The 25,094-nt window shown below is 36.7% G+C and overlaps 1 protein-coding gene across 19 annotated transcripts in view; it reads right to left on the reverse strand.

Moving 5' to 3' along the window:
- KDM4C (lysine demethylase 4C) overlaps positions 1-25,094 on the reverse strand; it is a 544,029-nt gene that overhangs the window by 291,960 nt on the left and 226,975 nt on the right. The window lies entirely within an intron of this gene.

Below are 25,094 nucleotides of genomic sequence, written 5' to 3' on the forward strand. Positions count from 1 at the left end.
TAATAGCACCTAGCAGAAAATAAAACTGTTTTTTCCAAATTTACACACAATATTTTCTCAGATTTTAAATGACAGAATTACCAGAGAGGAAATAAATACCTGCTCTAAGATTTACAGCAAGAAAGTGTGAAAATTCATACTTCCCTCTGCTGAAAAACAGCACAGAACTAATATAAGTTTTGAGAAAAAACATGATGCTAATATTGAGCGCTATACTCAATATAATTTTAACAGAGCCTAATTTTTAGTTTGGGAATTATGAGTGAATGATCTTAAATCAATAAGTCTGAAAAAAAGAAAACACAAGCCAACCAAAGGGAATGGAAAACCCAATCTATATTCTAAAATATAATTAAGGTACAAAAAAATGTCACTTGAAATAACTATACACATCTGGATTATGAAAATAACAGAATGCTTATTACATGCTACTGTTTTACACTGCCTTTAAAAATGAATTCAACACTGTAGCATACTACTAACATCACGTCTTTCCAAATATACTATTTTAATAGCATCCCAACTAATTTCCCTGCTCTCCTTTCTCCAAACCATCCTTCACATTTCCAAATTAATTTTCCTATTTATTAGGTTTTGTCAATAGTAGGCCACATGATCAGAATACCTATGTGTGTTGGTCTCATGTGACACTTGGTGGCATTTGGTTGTGCTGTCTTATTGGTAGACAGGTAGTTAGGTCTTACTAAGACATGTACATATAAAGTACTTTAACCTTAAAGAACTCTATAAATGTGAAGTATTATTGAAAAACAGGTTAAACTTTTTAACTAAATAATTTCATTCTCCCAGTGTCAAGTAAGCGACACTGGGTCCACTAAAGGTATTTCTAATACCTGAGGGCTATAGGATAAAACATAAACTCTTAACCCCAGCCCTTAAGGCATTTCATGATCTAGTTCTAACCTACACTCCCAGGTGTATTTCACATTATACCCCTTCCCACAGTCTATGTTTCAGTCAAACTGGATGGTTCGTTGTTGTTCAGTCACGTCTAACCCTGTGACCCCATTTGGGGTTTTCTTGGCAAAGATACTAGACTAGTTTGCCATTTCCTTCTCTGGTTCATTTGACAGATAAGGAAACTGGGGCAAACAATGTTAAGTGCCTTGCCCAGGGTCTCACAGCTAGTGAGGCTAGTAAGATGAATCTTCCTGACTCCAGGCTCACCATTCTATCCACTGTGCCATTAGCACCTCTAGAACACCTACATGTGGGGCAGCTAGAGTGCCAGGCCTAGAATCAGGAAGATCTACGTTCAAATCTAGCCTTGGACATTTACTACCTATGTGACCCTCGGCAAGTCACTGAAACCTGTTTGTTTCATTCTCCTCATCTGTAAAATAAGACAGAGAAGGAAAAAGAAAAACACTCCAATATGTTTGCCAAATAAACCACAAATGGGGTCGTGAAGAGTCAGATATGACTGAACAACAACTGGGTTAAAATAATTTTTCACTGCAAAGAATGAAATGTTGCTTTCTAAAACAAGTATATTTATAGACCTGAATAAAATTCTCCCTAAACTACTCAATGGTCATGGCAACTTTTTTCAAAATCTTAAGAAGAAAAGCATTCAATATTCAATGATTAACACTTATAATGACCAATATCAAGTGAATCAAGGACACTTTTATAAATGCTCTGTCATGAAATTCAAAGTATCATTTGGTACTGGGGACTTATAAATAAGCCGCAACTCGGTATACGCTAACATAATCAAGTCAGTACACCAATATGATGAAACTATTTTCAATTCCTATTTTTCTTTAAAATTTTCTATTCCATGGTATAGGATATGGCAAATCATGCAATCTTTCTAGCTGCCATCAAAAAGAGCAGAGTTCAGTTACAAAAGAAAGATGGGATTTAAGAGAAATAAAGAAATGAACATGCCATTTTCATGGTCTTTGAGCATTCATTCTATGTTATAAATGGTAATAATACGTTATACCAGTTTCTTTACAAGATCCACTCTCACATCACCAAAACATAGGGGAGTAAAGCTTCATAAGATTAACAGGAATAGTACCATCTGTCTTTATTTGAACACATACATCCATTAGGAACACTAGACAGGTACATGAAATATGCTTCTTATTTCTAGGATTAGATTTCCAGCATTTATTGTTTACAGGTATTCTGATTAACCAGGAATGTTTTTCTTTTCATTGTGAGAATCCTATTTGAATTTCACATCATTATACAGCTGTTCATTGCATTCATTTAGTTTTTTTCCTCAGTTTTTATCTCTGTGAAAAAGATTAATTATCTGCTGGATCTGAGAACTTTGTTTCAGTAAAGAGCATTGAGCCCTACTGCATTAGCCAAAATGACTTTATACGGTCTGTAGTACCACGCTGTTGATGGAGCAAACAGTACAACACAATCTTCTAGGGGACTCAGAACTAAGTGTCTTATACAAAAGGAAACTGAAATTTTGCAAAATGGTTTTAGTCAGTAAATTAAAAAATGGAAAAATACAGCTAGTCCACCAGACCATCTGCTGTGCACAGCAAGGATGAAAATAGAGCAATGAACTAGCACAGCCATCCTCAAAGTCCTGATTTGTTAACAAGATATATGCAGTGAACTCTTAACGCACCACTGTGCTTCTCTGGTGCCCTTGGGCAAAACTGTACTGTAAAGCACCTATAAAGCTTAACTAAAAAATATCCAGAAAATTTTTCCAATAAACATTCAGCTCTATAAAAATAATCCTTTTTAAAGGATCTGTCTGCAAAGGTAGCATCTTTCAGTAAGTTTTATTATTTTGCCAGAACTCATAAGTGAGACAACTGATATCTGTAAAAATTATTTTAACGCCTGACAATGCTGAAAATTTATTCGAGTACAAAAACTAAGATGTTTGCCTAAAAAAGTGAATAAACACATCTACGGAAAGAGTAAAAATTCTAGAAAGTTTCATTGGAACATGTACCATGAATAGCATCTGAAGACACCTTTACTAGTTGTTAGTCCTCTTTCAATCAAAATCCTAGAACAACAACATTTATATACATCTTTAAGGTTTGCAGTATCATCTGACCTGTTTCTCACAACAACCCTCAGAGGCGGGGCTGTTACTCTTTCCATTTAACAGATGTGGAAAATGACAGCTAGTGATCTGAGGCTGAATTTGAACTTGGGTTTTCCAGCCTCCAGATCCATCTCTCTATCCACTATGTTCCTCAGAAGCTTTTGGAAAGCAAAGGTACATGAAATGTGCTGAATATTTCATTAAAATTAACACAATTTACATCAAGTCATTTATCAATAATCTATTACATCAATGATGGGCTTTTTTTTAAGATATTGAAAATACAGGCTTTCAGCCACAACATAAGGTACTACAAAAAAGAACTGTTACATGTCTAAAGAGATGCAAAATAATCCCTTTAAATGCCTCCTCTCAGCAATCTGACAACATAGAAGTACTGACTGCCTTCAACTTGCTTCAACTCTTTTTATTCTTCCTGTCCTTATTTTGTTTGGAAGGTAGACAGAATGCGAGATGTGAGGAAAAATTTATAAAGTCCCACATACTGTTAGCAGTTACTACTAATACTACTATCATACCTGCTGCTTCTCAGACCCTCCAGTTCACCCTTTACCTTTCATTCTAGGATTTAATTAAATACAGGCAATACTATTGATCGGCTTCAGACTCTGGGGGCCTCCTTGAGCTCCCCTTGAGCTTCCCATTTGATCTGGCTTTTCTTACTCAAATCTAATCTTCCCATCTGATCTGACAGTCTCCAGAAGCCCATGGGATTTTCCTTATGGCTGTGCCCAGGTGTCTGTTGCACTCCTCACCCTTTGATCCTATTACCAGTCACTTCCATCAGGATCCTCCCTGGCTTTGAGGTAGTCACCCTAGACTACCAAGACCACCCCCAGATGCCTCCTATAGTCTCTTCTGTATTTAAGTTCCATCTCGCCTCCATGAAGGTGCTCAGATTCAATCCCCCCTCAGACTCTGTCTAGCTGAGATTCTACCCGGCCCACTTGTGCATACAAGTGTTTACAAATGCTTAGGCTCCTTAAGAATCAATCCAAGGTGGCGAATCTTTAATAAACTTTGTTTTCTTTGACTTTAAGAAGTCTTGAGTCAAATTCATTCAAGCAGGACCTGGCGTGTCAGTATTTCAGAGTGCCCCAGCAGCCCTGAGCCTCAACACTGTGATTGCCTTTAAAAAGATATAAGTAGAGAGAAATCTGGGAAAATGACAAAGTAGGTCAGAAAATTCCAAGCTCTCCATATTTCTCCTACAAACAAGACAAAATATAGTGCCTCAGGGGAACTTTGAGCAGTAAAAATAAACAAGAGTTCCAGCAGAAAAGAATTCCTACTGAGACAACCAGAAAAGATCCAAGGTTTAGTCCAAGGTTTAGTTCCAGTGAAGTGTAAACATCTCCAGGCTAGTTCCCCTGAAACAGCAAGTGGCAAGCCCTAAGGCTGAAACGGGGTCTGAATGCAGCCTTGGCCCCAGCCACCAGAATTGTCATCTCCAGGACAGTGTAAGGAGTCAGCATTTGAACCAGGAAGATTGAGGAAACCGCTGCTGATGAAGGACACCAGCACTAGGTGTGCTGCAGAGACAAAGTCTGGGTGAGAAGGAATCAGCACACAGGTGGTGAGCCCAGAAGCAGTGGGGTGGGGACACTGCTGCCTGTGGGCACTTACAGGAAGGAGGAGTTCTTGGTTTAAATTCCAGGTCAGAGGGGCAAAGTGAAGGAGGGTCTGAGGCAAGAGGCCCCAATCCTAAATCCCAGGTCATTACAATAATAAGCTGCTACTAACAAAGAGCAGGCAAAGGAGAAAAACCCCAACTATTAAAAGTTACTACGGGAATAGAGAAGACTGGGGTTCATCTTTAGAGGAGAATACTGCAGCAAAATAAGGCTCTCCTACCCCAAAGAGTAATGTCAAATGATCACCTGCCAAAAAAGAATTCACATAAGAACTTAAAAAAGAAACAAAAACAAGATGAATATGAAAAAAGGCAACCAAATGGAAAAGAAGATCCTGAATCTTAAGGAAGAAAACAGCTCGTTAAAAATTAGACTTGGGCAAGGGCAAAACGGTGGAGTAATAACAGACCAAGAAATAATAAAACAAAATACAAAGAATGAAAAAAATAGAAGAGAATGTGAAACATATCATAAGAAAAACAATTGATCTGGAGAAGAGATCAAGAAGAGAAAACATCAGAATAATCAGACTACCTGAAAGTTATAATCCAAAAAAGTATCTTGATACAATATTACAAGAAATAATTAAAGAAAATTTAATAAAAGCATTAGAACAAGGGGAAAAGAGAAGTAGAAAACAATCTACCAATCCTCACTTGAAAAAGATCCTATGAGGAAGACCTACAAGAATATTATACTCAGGTGTACCACATCACACCTATAAGATAGGCAAACATGAAACAAGAAAATGATAAATGCTGGAGAGGATGTGGGAGAGTTGGAACACTAATTCATTGTTGGTGGAGCTGTGAGCTCATCCAACCATTCTGGAGAGCAATTTGGAACTATGCCCAAAGGGTGACAAAAATGTGCATACCCTTTGACCCAGCAATATCGCTACTAGGACTATATCCCCAAGAGATCATAAAAATGGGAAAGGGTCCCACATGTACAAAAATATTTACAGCAGCACTCTTTGTAGTTGCCAAAAACTGGAAGTCAAGGAGATGCCCATCAATTGGGGAATGGCTGAATAAATTATAGTATACGAATGTAATGGAGTACTATTGTGCCATAAGAAATGATGAACAAGAAGACTTCAGAGAGGCCTGGAAGGACTTATATGACCTGATGCTGAGTGAAAGGAGCAGAACCTGGAGAACTTTGTGCACAGCAACAACCACAGTGTGTGAGAGTTTTTTCTGGTAGACTTGGAATTTCGTAATAACGCAAGAACTTATTAAAAAAAAAAAATCCCAATGGTGGTTTTCTAAGGCAAAATACCTTCCACACTCAGAGAAAGAAATATGGAAGTCATTCTCAGAATGTAGCAGATCATGTTTGTGTGTGTGTGTGTGTGTGTGTGTGTGTGTGTTTTTGTGTATCATGTTTTGATTTGTTATATGATTTCTTCCATTTATTTTAGTTCAACTACATAGCATGACTATAGTGAAAACGTACAAGTATATGTAGAACCTATACAGAATTGTATGCTGTTGTGGAGAGGGAAGGGGGTAGTGGGGGGCAGGTGTGGAGGGGATAAAATCTTAATTTTATGGCAGTGATTGTAAAACATTAAAAAATAATAATAAAATTAAATTTAAAAAAAAGAATATTATAGTCAAATTCTAAAATCCCCATCTCAGGAAGAAAATATCATAAGCAAGAAGAAAAAAATGATTCAAATATGGTAGAGACAAAATTAAAATTACACAAGACCTAGCAGCAGCTATGCTAAAAGACCACAGGTCGTGGAATACTACATACTGATGAGTAAAAGAAGTGGGGTTGTGGTCAAAAATAGCATACCTAGCAAAACTGAGCATAATTCTCAATGGAAAAAAAATTGCCAGACTTTCAGGATTTTCATGCCAAAACCCTGAACTTAATAGAAAATTTGACATATACAATCCAACAGAAATATAAGGTACACATAAAACACTTAATTATGATGGACTCGATAAGGACAGAATTTATTTTTTATATGAGGAAATGTAAATTGTATGTCTAAGGCTATTATTAGTAGCTGAGTAGTTCAAAAGAAAGACTGAAGTAGACCTAAGTATGATGTAATTCAAAACTGTAAAACCATTTAGGAAAAGGAAAAAAGAGTAATTATGTTATACAAATGAGATGTGAGAGGAAGAACTGATACAGAGGAATTAGATGGGAGATGAGGGATGGTAGATCTGAAATCTTATTCTCATTAGAAATGAGTTGTTAATACACATGTATGTAGAAAGGTATAAAAGTTTCCTAAATTCAGAAAAAAATAAAAGCTAAGGGGATAAGGAGAGGGGAGGGAATAAAGGAAGGATTTTCAGAAGGAACCTTAATTCACATCAGATCTGGGTTAAAGAGAGAAAAATATATACATATCGAAGAGAATAAAAGTCTTCTAAATTAAAAAGAAATGAGGGTAAAGCAACAGGATACGGGGGGATACAGAAGGATGTCTTGAATATTGGGAATAGGATAAAGAGAGAATAACATATATTTGGAAGGCTATAAAAGTGTTCTAAATTCAGACAGAAACAAGAGGGCAAGGAGCAAGGGGTAAGGGTGAGGAGGAGTGTAAGGAAGGGAGGGTTAGAGGAAGGGTTAGGTTAAGTAAAGGAAGTAGTAGGCAGAAGTAAAATAGAGGAGTGAAGAGGGACAGGAAATAAGAAATACACACAAACATAACATAAAGTTTAGGAGTAGAATTTATTAGGGAAAAAAAGCAAGGGTAGTAAACTTGATCTCAGTCAAAGTTAAAGTTAAAACAGATTTAATCAAAAGAGAAAAATAGGGAAACTAACACTATGTCAGCCATATTAATCAGTATTGATTTATACTATTTAAAATAACTAGACAATATAAGGTTAGAATTTTACTGTGATTTAAAGGAAATGATGAGTTGGTGGACTTAGAAAAATATGGAAAGACTTGGACTTACGAAGGAAGAGGTTAGTTACCCTCAGAGAAAAAGAGAACGACTAAGAAGAGTATGGTCTTCCACAGAAACATATAAATTTACATGTCTATATGTGATTATGAACAGATATCTAAGCAGACATGTGTAAGTGTACATGTGCACATGTTTGCATCTCCATGCTTAACTGCAGGGGGGAGGGGGGGAAGAGAAGGGGAAAAAAGAATAACGTCAAAAGTGCACAGCAGAGAACAAAAGAAAACTGACAAGGAAGCAAAGAAAAGATGGACAGCTTGAATACAACGTATACAGTATTTATTATACATGCTTTCTTGAAATGGAAATATACTGCTGTATATTTTGAATCCTCTCACATCCTGCTGTGCACATGGCAATGTGTTTTGCATTTGGTTTAGTATTGACGTTTATAATTGGTTTCTTTTTTTCAATTTGTTTATTTTATTTTAGTTATTTATTTAAAATATTTTATTTATATAGCATACATAAATATATTTATTATTATATGTACATGTGTATATCATATCATATAAATATATTTACTTTATTTTTGTTTTGAACATTCACTTCCACAAGATTTTGAGGTCTAAATTTTCTCCCCATCTCTCCCCTGCCCCTACCCCGTGACTGTGAGCATTCTGATCACTCCTTCCCCCAACTTGCCCTCCTTTCTATCACCCTCTCCCTTCTCTTATTCCCTTTTTCTTCTATTTTCCTGTAGGGTAAGCTAGATTTCTACACCCCACTGCCTGTGTATCTTATTTCTCAGTTGCATATAAAAACAATTTTTAAAATCTTTTTCATGAGGGGAAGAGCCAAGACGGCAGAGTAGAAAGATACACATATGCTGCTCCAAACCCACAGCCCATAAAATACCTGTAAAGAAGAACTCCCAACAAATTCGGGAGCAGCAGAAGCCACACAACAACAGAGTGGAGGAGATTTCTGTTCCAGAGATACCTGAAAAACTAACCCGAAAGGTCTCTCGCACAACGGACCTGGAGCAGAGCCCAGCCCTGCCTTGGCCACACAGCACCAAGAGGAGCAGATCCGAGCAGGCTTCAGGGACAGAATCTCCAGCAGCTGCCAGGATCAAAAAAAGAGCCTAGACATCATCTTTCATGAAATTATCAAGGAAAACTGCCCTGAGATTCTAGAACCAGAGGGCAAAATAAGTATTCAAGGAATCCACAGAACACTGCCTGAAAGAGATCGAAAAGAGAAACTCCTAGGAACATTGTGGCCAAATTCCAGAGTTCCCAAGTCAAGGAGAAAATATTGCAAGCAGCTAGAAAGAAACAATTCAAGTATTCTGGAAATACAATCAGGATAACACAAGATCTACCAGCTTCTACATTAAGGGATTGAAGGAATATGATATTCCAGAAGTTAAAGGATCTAGGACTAAAACCAAGAATCACCTACCCAGCAAAACTGAGTATAATATTTCAGGGGAAAAACTGGTCTTTCAATGAAATAGAGGACTTTCAAGCATTCTTGATGAAAAGACCAGAGCTAAAAAGAAAATTTGACTTTCAAACACAAGAATGAAGAGAAGCATGAAAAGGTAAAAAGCAAAGAGAAGTCAAAAGGGACTTTACTAAAGTTGAACTGTTTACATTCCTACATGGAAAGACAATATTTGTAACTCTTGAAACTTTTCAATATCTGGGTAGTTGGTGGGATTACATACACACACATACACACACATACACACACACAGAGCACAGAGTGAATGGAATAGGATGGGATCATATCTTAAAAAAATAAAATTAAGCAGTGAGAAATATATTGGGAGGAGAAAGGGAGAAATGGAATGTGGCAAATTATCTCTCATAAAAGAGGCAGGCAAAAGGAGGGAAAGTGAGAGAAAAACATGAAATTTATTCTCATCACATTCGACTAAAGGAAGCAATAAAATGCACAGTCATTTTGGTATGAAAACCTATCTTACAATACAGGAAAGTGGGGGAGAAGGGGATAAGCAGGGTGGGGGGGATGATGGAAGGGAGGGCATGGGGAGGAGGGAGCAATTTGAAGTCAACACTCTTGGGGAGGGACAGGATCAAAAGAGAATAGAAGCAATGAGGGGGGCAGGATAGGATGGAGGGAAATATAGTTAATCTTACACAACACAACTACTATGGAAGTCATTTGCAAAATGACACAGATATGGCCTATATTGAATTGCTTGCCTTCCCAAAGGGAATGGGTAGGGAGGGAGGGATGAAGAGAAGTTGGAACTCAAAGTTTTAGGAACAACTATTGAGTACTGTTCTTGCTACTAGGAAATAAGAAATACAGATGATGGGGTATAGAAAGTTATCTTGCCCTACAGAACAAAAAGAGAAGATGGGGATAAGGGAAGGGAGAGATGTTAAAAGAGAGGGCAGATTGGCGATAGGGGCAATTAGAATGCTTGGGGTTTTGGGGTGGGGGGAAGGGAGTAATGGGGAGAAAATTTGGAATCTAAAATTTTGTGGAAATGAATGTTAAAAAGTTAAATAAATTAATTAAAATAAACAAAAAATAAAATCTTTTTCTTTTCTTATTCCGTATTTAAGTTTAAAATAAATTAATGAAAAATTTTCTAATGAAAAAAAGATATACAAATACTGAGGGCTTTCTGTACCATTGTACCATAGGGGAAGTCCTAACTTGGAGCTTTCAGAGAATCTAAGTATTCTGAAGAATATGAATTTATTAAAAAACTGGGATGTAACGTAAAGAGCACTGGGCATGAGTCAGAAAAGTCAAGCTGAATTTCCACTGAACTGATTATCTATATTGCTTGGGACAAGTCATTTTACCTGAGCTTCAGTTGCTTTAAGTTGGGATTAATAAAACCCAAGTACTTATTAACAGGATTGTTAAAGGGAAGGTAATTTAAATTAAGATGAGGAGAAGCAAGAAGGTCTAACACTAGTAAGAGTCCTACTAGTAGTTATCATGGTACATGCAAAGAGCTCAGGGGAAAGAAACTAATCTGGGAAAGTTTCCCAGGTACTCCTACCCAAAATATCTTAATAAATAGCCTTAAATTTAATTTTATCAGATTTGTTTTTACTTTATAAAGTATTGGAAAGATTTCAAAATGTGTCTTAGTTTAGTCTTTTCCTAAGGAAAAAAAAAATTGAGAGTGGTGATTCAGAGAGAAAACTGATAGAAAAATCAGAAAGAAGGAAGGGAGAGATAAAGGGAAGGACAACTAGAAGCTGGTAAGGATGGCTAGTCACTTTCCCCTAGGAGTTGCTTCCATGCACTATTCTAGGCCTAAGCATTAGGGTCTATTCGGTAGTGAGGTACCATAATACAGGCTTAGGTTATTATGAGTTAATAAGTAACTCAAGGGGATGAAGGGAAAGAGAGAGAGGAATTCAAAAAGGGAAAATACAAATAAATATAAACTTCACCTGTGTCAAAATGTTGCTTCTAGACTGTCTCTATACAGAAAGCTCAAAAAAGGACAGAAAGGTCTCTTTTCCTCCCTAGAACACATGATTTTCTCTGTGCTAGAAGATAAGACAATATGTTCTACTTTTAGATGACTTCAAAAGTCTTTTACAGAAGTGAACATCAAAAAGGAATGGGAAATTGATTAAATTTTATAAACATAATCTTTAAATATTATGTAAAGGGCAGAGGGTGGAGAATAAGAGAAACAAATTCTAATCCTAGCCCTGCCTGTAACTCAGTGCTGTACAACTGAAACAGAAACAGGGTCACTAAACGGCGGCATACACTGACTTAGAAAACCACATATTAATATTACTGTATTCTACTCTATTTTTACTCACTTTGTAAAATAGCTACCACTAACATTTTAATCTGGCTCAGGCTTTACTGTGGAGTGTTAGACAAGTCTTTGACACTTCTGTCCTATCTAGTTGTGTGACCTGAGGCAAATTATTTGACTAGACATCAGTTTTCCTCTCTGGTCTCTCAAATGAGGGAGCTGGAACAGATGCTTTGAGATCCCATTTCCAGTGATAAGACTGTATCATATGAAACTGATGCTCTGAGATGATATAATTACGTAATTATATAATTTGTATATATATTTTAATGTATTCATATATATTACGTACTACATAACATATATAATTATATAATATAAAAACAGATGCTGTGAGATTCCACTTACAGCGATAAAATTATATAATATAAAAAGTTTAAATCTGAAATTCATTAAAACTGACTTTATTAGGCATCTCTTAACAAAGCAAGTGATTATATAATTCAAAACTGTTTTGAATGAGAGGAAGCTCCCATAAAATTCTATAAAAGTTATCAAAATCAAGACTTTGCTTTGCAATACTAGCTTCTGGTAGTGTTTGAAATGTATGAAACTTGTTAATACTGACAAATATTTAAAATTTGGATTCATTATTATTCTTTAGTATACATCATTGAAGTTATGTCTATTTATATATTATGCATGTTTAATAAACTTATTCATGAAATTAATTAAGGAGAAAAGAGAAGAAGAAAAATAAAGGAGTAGAAAATTTCTGAGCTCACTAAAAAAAAAAAACAACATATTCCAATATTCCATATCCTTAGTGAACCTGAAAGAGACCCAAGACAGGAGAAAAGGACACATATGTAATAAATTATTGAAATCACTCTTTAAAGAACTGGAAACTAAGAGGATACCTCTGAACTGGGGGATGAGTGGACAAATTATGATGTATATATACAAAAGAAAATATTGTTGTATCCTAAGAAATAATGAAAAAGAAAAAAACTAGAAAGACTTCTATGAAACTGATGTAAAGTGAGCAGAACCAGGGGAACAATTTCTATAACAAGAACAACATGTAGAAAAACAACAGCTTTGAAAGACTTAAAAACTCCCAACAATGCAACCAGCAAACAAATCACAGAGGACTAACGCTAATGCAAGCTACCTGCCTGGCAGGGCAACAGCTGAACTGGAGATGCAGAATAAGGCAACAGGTGTCATTATAGCAAGCAAAAAATCAGAATTAAATTTATTTTTAATTCTCAGACACAGTTTTTTAATAGAGACCCTTAATGCATAAATCTGATATGGATGCATCTACATCTCCCATTATGCCCCAGACCAAGAAGAAACTTCTCATAGGAAGGAGATACTCAGGATCCTCCATCCAGAACAGAGGCAATCCTTTCACAAGGCTTGGGCTCTACCAGGCTGATGTGAAGATACTTCGAGCTAGAAAAAGTAAAAGGTCAAGGGAGTAAATTTTCAATGGTGCCATCCTGGAGCCCAGAAATCCTCTCTTGTTCCTGAGATCCACAGAGCAAGAAGAGGAGATATGTAGGCTGTGGAGACATGAAGAAAAGGGATTCTCTGGATGGAAATACAGGAACTGCATGTGTCAAGCTGAGGCACACACCTCAGGAATAGTTGTGCCACAGACTGTCAGAATTTTCTCCACTTGTAATGTCAATCTAAGCTGCAAAGATAGCTAGAACAGTCTTATACCTCAAGGAAGCAGGGGCTGCAAAGGGGAGTCAGAGGCATAGAGGAAGGGGGAAACACAGTGTACACAGTCAATAAGCATTTATTAAGAACTTACAAACTAAGTGCTGGGGATACAAGGAAAGGAACAAGCTTTTTTCCTGTCTCCGAAGAGTTCATATTCTAATGAAAGATACAGTGAGTAAATAGTTATGTATACAGAAGATGGATACAATTTAAACAGAATGTAATCTCAGAGGAAAGGCGCTGGCAGTTGGAGGTAGGGAAGGTTGAGGGATTCCACAGGAGAAGTCTCCCTGTAGAAGGTGAGATCTGAACTGAGTTTTGAATGAAGGAAGCCAAGGAAGTCAAGTGGTAAAAAGAAAGAGAACATTTCAGAAATGCAAGACTGCTACTACGAAGGCACAAAAGAGTCAGAATAGTCTGTCTGGAGAGCAGCAATAAGCTGATGTAGCTGGATCTTGGATTATGTGGAGGGAAGTAAATTGTTAAGAATACTGGAAAGGGAGCAAGGGTCCAGGCTATGAAGAACTTTAAACAGTAATGCATTTTATATTTGACCTTGGAAGTAATGGGGAGATGATATGGTCAGATTTACACTATAGGAAAATAATACGCACACTTTTTTCCAAATCAGAAATAGTATTTAACAAAACTTCTCTTTAGAGATACTATTTTCCCAGTCTTCTCCAGTAAATTTGGAGAAGAGCTGCTGACTAGGAATACGTGAGGTATGTTTTCCAATATTTTGCTGTTCTTTTCCTGGTTCCAATTAAATGCCAAAGCATTCAAATGCTTATTTCTTTTTTTTTAATTGCGTGTGTCCTGAACTACTTCATCAGCAGTCACTGGGAACTAAACCTGAACGTTATTTGAAGGGTTCCTTGATGAGCTGTAATAAAAGCTTGAGTAATGAGTGATATTTATTTCCCAAAATATCTCAAACTGAACCCAAGCGACATGTGAACTGCACACACCACAATTCTCTCTTTTAAAGGATTGTCTATCTACCCATACTTATGGAAATGGGGATACGGTGAGCAAAATGTACAGACCCAGTCCATCTGCAGCATACAATCTCTATGGTTTAATGACAGTAGGAAACATCTGTCAGAATAAAGAATTAGCAACGGGTTTAAAGGTTCTATGCAAAGTTTCTTATACAACATTCACTTTATGATGTTTGTATACTGAACTTTTAACATGAAGATCTCACTACTTGGAAAAAATGAGCTAAACAATAACCAAATATGAAGTAAATCAACATATGACTCATTTATAATAACTAGTCTTCTCCATAAGCACAGACCATAGGACTTGTGCATGTGTGGTAAAAAATCAAGGATTTGGCATAAAAAATTTCCACTCATGGGGGCAGCTAGATGGCACAGTGAACAGAGCACTGCCCCTAGAGTCTGGAGAACCTGAGTTCAAATGCGACCTCATTCACTAGACTAGCTGTGTGACCTTGGGCAAGTCGCCTAATCCCGATTGTCTCACTTCCTCCTTCAGAAAAAAAATTTTTTCCACGACTATTTAAGTAATGCCATCACAATACTGTGATGCGAAAAGAAGTCTGAAATGATCTCTCAAAAGTAAAGCCTCCTCAAGGGGTGGTTTCTTGTATTATTGAAACACACTCCCTTGAATATCTGCAGCTAGCTAACCTTGAGGAGAAGCACGCTTTGGAACATAACTTGTACTGTGCCCTGCACCCCCCTCACCCCACTTTTTTTTTTGTTGAGCAAACAGTTTCGTGCCTTTTTGTCCTATGTTCTTGGGGAGAAGTTTCCACACTTAGACTATGAGCTCAGAGGCCCAGCCAATGGGAGGATGCCAGTGGGATGGGTGGGGTTTCTGCCTTTGGGTCTATATAAATTTGCTTTGAGCTGTGTACCCCTGTACTCCCTGGCTATTAGTCCGATGATGGGGGGGGGAGGGCCAGGTACCCTTTCTCATGAGAAAGCAATAAACTTCTTTTTGCCTTTCCTAAGACAAGTCTCTAATCGATTATTTTCGGGCATCTCAAGACCCATAAGCACACAGAAGGAAACGTTATTATTCACTGACAGAATGTACTCATAACCTTCCTTTGTTAGCAGTATTTCAGGTAGAAAGCGAACACTTTACATTTAAGAACAATGGTATATTTAAACAATCCACAACATATATAAAGTTTGCTATATATCTTGGAATTATTTTTTTTCTCAAAACCTGCTTCACATATATTCACATATACTCATGTTTACAGATATTAAAAACTTTAAAAAGAGCTTCAGCAAAGATAAGGATCCTCAAACTGTCTAAGGAATTCTAATTATTTGACTTTATTAAATATTTAAACATTCCTATGATCCTAATGTGCCCTCCAAAAACAGCAAAAAGGTATTCTAGGAAAGAATCAGGTAAGTTAACATGGCACAGAGGAAAATAAGCTGCTAAACACAATAATACTATCAATTCTTATTTCACACACAATTCTGTATGAGCACTGAAGCAAAATTTTCCTCAGGAACAAATTGTCAATTACCTTCCTTTAGTAGGTAGATTTTTCACAGATTGGAATTCCAACCTGAAACTACTCTACATTTCACAGTCATTTTCTAAAACAAAATGGACCCCAACAGCTGACTTCTTTGAAATACACACATAAAATATTTTATACAATTTCCTAAAAATACTTGCTTACTAATTATGGATGGCAAATTTGTTGACTCTATTTTTTAAATATGATCATGGAGGGTTAAGACTAAAGATTTTTTTTAAGAGCCCTCACATACCTGAGTATGCTTTATGTTTCATAACTTAGCTTTTTTTTTAATTGATTTTATACTGAATTGGTTATTGAAGCAATTTTGCTTTTTAATCCACTAGACATGAATACCTGGTTATCCCACTTATACTTCAAGTATAACAATTACAAAACTGAAAGCGTCATGTTCCCAATGACATTTATCTTCTAATAACCCTGTTTCCCCCAATAATACCAATCCTTCCTTCCAGTCACTTAGGTTGACTATGGTGAGTCAAACAACAAGGTAGTAAAGAAAGAATACTAGATGGAATCAAAAGCCTGATAAGATTTTGAGAAGATGACAGAGCAGGTCAGAAAATCCCAAACTCTCCAGAAGTTCCCCAACAAAAGGGTTAAAAAGCACCTTGGGGCGAACGAAGTGTGGGTGGAGATAAATAAGAATAGGAGCCCAACAAGGGTCTTCCCAGGACAGTTCAGTAAGATTGGAAGAAAAATCCTAGGACTAGTTTAATGCAAATACCTCCAGGCTAGGTTTCACTTTAACAACAAACAGCAACCTCCATAAATAACCAGCCCAAAACCCTGGGGTTATTTGATGTGGGAGACTGAACAAGCCCCAGCAACTAGGGGAAGTTGGGGGAACATCTGCTGATGAGGGAGGTCAGAACCAAAGGGGCTGTAGAATGGTGGGAACAAGAAGGAACCAGCACTGGCACAGTAAGCGCAGAAGCAGTGGGGCAGAAAGCCTCCGGCTGAGGGCACTTACAGGAGCTCAGAGGTTTGGCTTTGGTTCCAAGATGGAGGGGGAAACTGAAGATCTGGGACAAGAGGCGCCATTCCCATAGCCCAGGGTGATTAGAAAAATTAAGCACAGGCAAAGGAGAGATCCAACCACAGAATGCTATTAGGGGAACAGAGAAGGCCAGGGATCATCTTCAGAGGAGGATAGTAAAGTAAAGAAACCCCCAAAGAGTAACGTCAAATGGTCACCTGTCCAAAACGAAGATCTTTAAAAAAGACTTTAAAAATCAGATGCAGATGGAGAGAAAAAAACTTGAAATAAAAAAAAGGAATAATCCAAGAAAAACAAGAAGGTTATAAAAGGAAAGTCAACCAATTAGAAAAGAAGATCCAGAATCTTAAGGAAGAAAATGGCATCTTGAAAATTAGAATCAGGCAAAGTGAAGCCAGCAAAATTATAGAAAATCAAGAAATAATTAAACAAAATATGAATAATGAAAAATAGAAGAAAAAGTGAAATAGCTTAGAAGAAAAACAACAGATCGGGAGAATAAACCAAGAAATGAAAAGATAAAAATAATTGGACTAACTCAAAGTCATGATCAAAAAAAGAATTTTGATACAATAATACAAGAAATAATTAAAGAAAATTGTCCTGAACATTAGAGCATTAGAGCATTAGAACAAGGTGGGGAGGAAGGTGGTAGAAATAGAAAAAATCCATTGATCACCATTTAAAAGACAGCCTATGAGGAAAACTCATAGGAATATAAATCAAATTCCAACCCTCCAGCTCAAGGATAAAATATTAAAAGCATAAGACTAAAACAATTTAAATATGAGAGAGCCACAATTAGAATCACACAAGACCTAACAGCAGAGACATTAAAAAAGACTTCTAGTCTTGGAACACAACGTATCAAAGAGAAAAAGAACTGGGGCTCCAGCCACAAATATCATACCCTGCAAAGTTAAGTATTATTCTGAATGAAAAAAAAAAAAGACATTTAATAAACTCTCAAATTTTCAACACTTCATTTTTAAAAATTCTGAACTTAATAGAAGATTGGACAAACAAGAAACAAGAAAAATAAGTTATACACCAATGACTGATTATAAGGGATTCATAAACACAAACTGTTTACCTTTTATATATGGAAAATGTATGCCTAAGATTCTTATTAATAATTGGGTAGCTCATAACAAAGATGGGGTAAACTTGACTATGATATTTAAAAAGTAAAATTAGTTAGGAAAAGCTGAAAAGAGTAATTATTTCATACAAATGAGGTCCAAGAGGAAGAACTGATACAGAGGGATACAGAGAGATGGGAGAGGAGGGCTGGTAATTCTGATAACCTGCTTTCATTGGGAATGGGTTTAAGAGAGAACTAATAAATATTTAGAAGAATATAAAAATCTTCTAAATTCAGAGGAAATAAAATGGTAGAGACATAGGGAGTGGGAAAGGTCAAGGGAAGGAATCTTTAGAGGGTTTGGTGAGGGAATAGGTAAAAGGGGGGTATGGAAGGGTGTTTTAGATTTGTGGGAATGGGAGGACAGGGGAAGGATCCTTGGAGGAGGTAAGGTGGTGGGTAAAAGTTAAGTACAGGAGGCAGGAGGGATAGGAAACAAGAGACATGCACAAACATAAAAACAAAGATCAGGAGTACAGTATTGTGTGTGTGTGTGTGTGTGTGTGTGTGTGTATATACATGTATACATGTATATATCTACCACTGTAGAGAAACATCTAAACATTGTGTCTTTCTGGGGGGACGGCAGAGGGGAAAAAAGAACAATGTAAAAAAGTGCACAGCAGAGAACAAAAGGAAACTTAAAAGAAAGCACAGAAGAGCTGGACAATTTTCCACACAAGGCGTATTATTCATCACACAGGCTGTCTTGAAATGAAAATTTATTGTTGCATCTTATGTTCTGCTATGCACACGACAAGCTTTTTTTTACTTTCTTACTTTCCATTAAGTTCCAATATTTAAGTTTATGATATGTTGTATTTTAGCCCTTGAGTCCAAAATTTAAAAAACAAAACAAAACCCAAATGGGTTCAAATACAGGCCTGGCCACATATTACCAGTGTGACCTTAAACAACTCACCTAACATTTGGAGGCCTGTTTCCTTATCTGCAACATCAGAAAACTGGGCATGACCATGAATACTGTGCATTTCTAACTGCCAAGCTTGGCTCTGGTTCACTTTGCTGAGCTTTTTTTTTTAAATGTTTGTTACAAGAAAAGGTTAATAGGATATGAGTCATATTATATTTGGAAATGAATGTGATATAAAACCACAAAGCATCAATAAGAGCTGTCACCCCCAAAATAATGAAGCTGGTGGACTGGACTATCTCTTATATGGCTCTACGATCCTATTCTCTTCACCTCTCCCCCTCTCTCTGATTGCATAAGTCTTTTACATTATAGTTCCAAAATACTTCCTAACTTCATTCCTTCCTCTCTAGATTCTCACTGCCATCAGCCTATGTCAAAGCCTCATTACTTCTCAATCAAGAGTCTTAACTATTATGTCGATGCAAATGACTCCCAGATCCAGCTCTTTTTTCCCACATCACAAATTGCTTATTGGATATTTCAAATTGGATGTACTGCAGACACCTTAAATTCAGCATATCCAAAAATGAATTCATCTTTCCTTCTGAACCCTCCTTTTCCCCAAATTTTCCTATTTCTCTCAAGGAATGACCAACTTTCCACCCTCCAAGGTTCATAATCTTGGCATTACTCTTGACTCCTTACTCTCCTCATGTCTCTCGAATACAACCCATTTTCTCTACTCATAGAGTCGCAACCTTAGTTCAAACTTTCATCACCACTAGCCTAGAATATTGAAACAGTCTTCTGAAAGCTCTCTTCCTCTCATCTCTTCCCCACTCTAATTCACTCTACATGTAACTGCCAAAATAATTGTCTTTAAACATACATCTCATCCTTGACAGCTTTGAACTCAATCAATCCTAGTAGGTTCCTGTTGCCTCTAGGATAAATAAAAACTCCTCTATTTAGCTAAAAACACTATACAATCTGGCTCCCTCAGTTTTCCAAACTCAATGGACATCATTCCCTTTCCTGCCATTAAACAATCTAGCCAAATTGGCCTTCTCTCTGTTTTTCACACATAATAATCTGTCTCCTATCTGTGTGCCTTTGCATTGGCCATGCCCCACGTCTGCAATCCTTCCCCACCTCCTTCTCATAAATTTACTCTCTTTCTTTAAGATGCAGTTCATGCACCATTTTCTTTATGATGACTTTCCTGATCCTCCCAAATGTTAATGTTTTCTCTCTCAAATTCCTTTGCATTTTAACTATTTTGTATATATTTCTATTTATTCACTTTATATTCATACTGTGACTATGTTATGTGTATTTGTTATATCTGCCTTTAGAATGCAAAACCTTTGAGAGCAGAGATTGTTTCATTATTTATACTTGCATTCTCAGAGTCTAGAATAGTGCTTGTTGGATTAGATGCTTGGTCACTAAAAGAAGTAAAGACTGCTTTTCTCCCATCCCACCTTCATACCACCTTCTTAATATACAGATTTGGTTATATATATATAAAGGTTTTGTTTGTTTTTATTTTTAGCAGGGGAATGAGATATGTATATATAAACCTTTAGCTGCTCCTAATTGTCCAAAAAATTAAGTAAAAACTCCTTGTACTGGTATTCTTTCCAAATTTATTTCATACAACTTACCTTCAGGTACTCTATACTCCAACTAAATTGTGTCTATACATAATTTCACAATTTGGTAAAGCTTCTTCCAATAACTGATGCTTCAAGGTATGCCATTCCCACTGCTTACAGAAAGCTTCTCCCCATACATTTCCCCATACATCTCTCTGGGAATCCTTATCAGAGGATTAGAGGAATTAAACTGGCAAAGACCTTAGAGATCAGCTAAGCCTGTACTTTTTATTTGCAACAGGATTTCCCTCTGAGGCCTGGCTCAGGTGCCACCACCTCCAAGATGCCTTCTGTAGAAGTGATCTGTCACCTCAGATTTTTCATGCTACTCTGTGAGACTTCATCTATTCATTTCATCACATTCTAATGCATTATAGTTAATGCAGTACATACCACAAACATATTATTAGGCTGGCAGTTCCTTAAGGACAAGGAATCTGCTACTTGTCATTTTACCTCCCCAGAGCTTTAGTGACAGAATAGGCTGGTGCTTAATTAATGTTTGCTGAAGTGAATTGAATCTATTTAACCCTAAAGACCCTCACATATTAGTAGGAGCAAGTTTCTAACAATGCAAAATTAAAGAAAGATACAAATGAATACAGATAGTGCTGTACTAATAAGAAATATCTGCATGATTCCTGCAAAAAAGGGAGTTATTTGTACACTGATTGATTTTGGCAATTGCTTTTCTAGTTTTTTCCCAGTAGAAGAAATCTAGAAAACTTATAACAATTATTCCCACAAACTAAATATATTCATATTTATCATTTAAATAAATTCCCTATTTTATCATTTTATTCATAATGAGATTTACTTTTTCAATAACAATGCAACTGAATGTTAGAATGTCATTTACTGAACTACTCATTCATTAGTCCTACCTGACTACATTAATAATTTTTAAAATCTAGGATAAAAATTATGTATGTCAAAATGGTTTTACATGTTCTACTTTTAAGCAACAAGGACAGCGTATTGGCGTTGCTATCACTTACATTCAATAACAAACAAAATACAAAAGTGAGCCCTACAGATGAAAGACAAAAGCCATTTCCAGACAGTCTTAGCCATAAACACCATATTTTATAGAAAGTCCTAACCGAAATTTCATTAAGAGATCCGAGCTACATATAAAACACACATACACCCCGGATAATTATCCCATTTACTATGTACCAAAATGACAAAATTCAAGTCAAACAATTTTGCTTTCCTACTTGGAGAAAGAAGAGAACATTTACAGACTAGGTTCCATGATGAAAGGGAAAATGAAGTCATAATAAGGATAAAAATCATCATAAAATAAAGGTTATTACTAAATTATTAAATACAATGTGCATATTTTCAAGTAACAAGAGTAAAAATTCTTAAAAAGTCTTAAAACGACTTGATTCAAACAGTGTTCTCTTATTCTCAAAACTTTATGGAGAATCTCTGTTTAACATTATTCCTCAATTCAACGCTGCTAACACTGCTCTGGCTGTTGTCACTTTTCAGTCACATTAGTCTCTTCACGACCCCATCTGAGGTTTCCTTGGCAAAGATACTGGAGTGGTCTGTCATTTCCTTTTCCAGCTCATTTTACAGATAAAGAAACTGAGGCAGAGTTAAGTGACGTGCCCAGGGTTACACAGCAAGCAAGTTTCTAAGGCCAGATTTGAACATGGGAAGATGAGTCTTCCTAAGGTCAGGTTCAGTACTCTATCCACTTTTATTCACTCTACGCACTCTATACATTAAGTAGCTCTAAGTGTCGAGGAATACTGGAATGCTATCAGGGAATTTTAAATCAAATAGAGGGGAAAGACATGCACTCCAATAACTAAAATACAAAGGACAACAATGATAAGCAAAATCTAAAAAGATTCAGGCAAAGTACTGTATAAAATTTAAGGATAAGAGATCAATGGGGAAGGAAAATGTCAAGCAAGGCTCCCTACATTAAAGAGGTGGTACCACAGTTGGACAACAAAGGACAAGGACTTCAAAATATAGATACTGAGCCGAAGAGACCATTCCATATTGAGGAATGAGGAGATGTTGGAATGACAGAGGCACAGAGATGGGACACAGCATAACAAGAAAGAAAAAAAACCAGAAAGTAATCCTCTTGGGCTGAAATGTATAAAATGGAAAGAGGTAAACAGTATGAGAGATATGGTAGATGAGGAATATTGGGTTTAACAGTTTTAAGAGTTTACAATTTAATCAGAATATAATAGGAAACAATTGAAGTTTTTGATGCTGAAAGATCAGTTAATAAGCATTTATTAAGTACCTGTCATGTGGGAGACACCATTGGAGATACAAAGAAAGGCAAAAGCCAGTCTGTTCTTGAAGGGTTCTCTAATCTAAAGAGTGAGACAACATACAAATAATTTATGTACAAACTACCTAAAGGATAAACAGGAAATAATCAAGAGAGAGAAGGTACTAGAAAGAGTGATTCAGAAAAGCTTCCTATAGAAGGTAGGGTTTTAAGTAGGAATTGAGGGAAACCAGGAGGCAGAGAGATGAAGAGGAAGAGTGTTTCAGGCACAGGAACAGCCAATGAAAATACCAAGTCAGGATATAGAGCATATTGCTAGAAGAATAACAAGGAAACAAGGGTCACCAAATCACAGACCACCAGATACATGTGTAAGAAGACTGGAAAGAAAGAAGTGGCAAAGAGTAATACCTTGGAAGATTTACTTAGGCAATGTGGTATGGAGGAAAGAGAACTTAAAAGCTATGCGACCTTGAGAAAATAACTTAAGCTCTCTGACCCTCAGTTTTCTCACCTATTAAACAAGAATTGCATTACCTAACCCACAAGGGTATCGTATGCTTTATGTCCTATATAAATGAATACTAAGTGGAGAGGAAATAGCTTAGAAGCAGAAATATATCAGAAGGTAATTAAAACCGCCCAGGCAAATGGAAATGAGGGAAAGAATTGGGATGGTTTCAGAAGGAGAAGGATGAGGGAGATATTGTTCAGGAAGAAATGACTTGGCAATTAATTATGTGTAAAGAGGGGCAACTAGGTGGCACAGTGCATAAAGTGCCAGATCTGGAGTTAGGAAGACTCTTTCTGAATACAAATCTGGCTTTAAAGAAAAAGGAAAAGGACCTATGTGTACAACTATGTTTATAGAAGCTTTCGGTGATGGCAAAAAATTGGAAATCAAGGTAACTGAGCAGAATAAGAACAAAAATTCCAAAATAGAATTTATACTCTTTTCCCTAAAATACTCCCTTCTTCTGAACTTCCTCCTATTTACCATTAGGGACACTATCATCCTTTCAATCACTCAGGTTTGAAACTTCAGTGTCATCCTCAACTTCTCTCTTTTGCTCACCCTATACATACAATCATTTGCCAAATCTTGAAATACCTTTATCAACATCACCTGTTGTGCTATTATACTGTTTTCTCCACTCACTCAGCCACTCAGCTATAACCTTAGTTCAGGCCCTAATCATTATTCTCCTGGAGTACTGCAATAACCTCCTAATTGGTCTCCCTGCTTCAAATCTTGCCCCCTTCCAAAGCATCCTTCACTCAACTGCCAAAGTGATTTTAATAAAGCATAAGTCTGACCACTTTATCCTCTTATTCAGTAACCTCCAATGGCATTCTATCATGTCCAGCATCAAATATAAAGTCCTCCCTTTAGTATTTAATATTATTCACAATCTGGCCCCATCCTGCTTTTCCAGTCTAATTACTCCCTTTCATTCATTCTACATTCCAGTCTTACTGGGCTACCTTGTTAAGAAAAACACTCTACCTTCCCATTTCCGTGCATTTGGGCTGGCTATTCCCCATGGCTGGAATGGTCATCCCTCCCCAGCTCCAACCTTTAGAATATCTGTTTCCTTAAAGATTCAGCTAAGCACAACGTCCTCCAGGAGGCCTTTCCTGGTCCTCTGCTGCTATCATCATCTCCTCCAAGATCACCTTTCATCTACTCTCTCTTTATTTTGTACATTCTGACTTGTATATATTGTCTCCACCAAGACATTTCCAAGCTTCTTACAAGCAAACACTGTTTTTGCTCTATCCCTAGTGTTTAACATAGTACTTGACACAAAGTAAGAAATTAATGAATTTCTGTTGAATGACTGGGTGATCTTGCTCATTCTACTTCTGAATCTGTGAACTCTTATCTATTTCTACTGTCATCATCGAGTAGAACTGGCCATAACCATCTGCCTGAAAAATATCCACATCCTTCCAGCATCCACTCTCTTTCTGCTGCCCTCCACCTTTCACAATGCTGACAAAGAACTCTTGTTTACAAACAAATCTGGTTTTATCTTGTACCTCTGCTGAACAGACTGTGGATTCAAAGTTCAAAATCAATGAATTCCCATTCAATAAAGTTCAAATTCATTAACCTACCATTCAAGGACACACACACCCCAACAATTTATTACTACCCTATCTTTCCTGGACTACAGAACTCCTCCTTTGTGTATACTGTACTCCACTCAAATAGAACCCCTCTACAGGGGAACCATGATTTCTTGTCTCCTTGTCTTTGTTCAAACTGCTCCACAGCCCAGAACAATTCTCTCACCACTCCTACACTTGCTGAAATTTTACATTCCTTTAAAGCCCAACTTAAATGCTTTTCCTGATTTCCATACTAATCCCCAAAGTTCTTTCATTTGTTTCATTCTAATTTTTAAAGAAGTATTTTCTTCAGTGAGTTTTTGAACCTCCTTTTCCATTTGGCCCATTCTGCTTATTAAAGCATTCTT

Source organism: Notamacropus eugenii, chromosome 1 (genome assembly GCF_028372415.1).
Source record: "Notamacropus eugenii isolate mMacEug1 chromosome 1, mMacEug1.pri_v2, whole genome shotgun sequence".
Lineage (NCBI taxonomy): Eukaryota > Metazoa > Chordata > Mammalia > Diprotodontia > Macropodidae > Notamacropus > Notamacropus eugenii.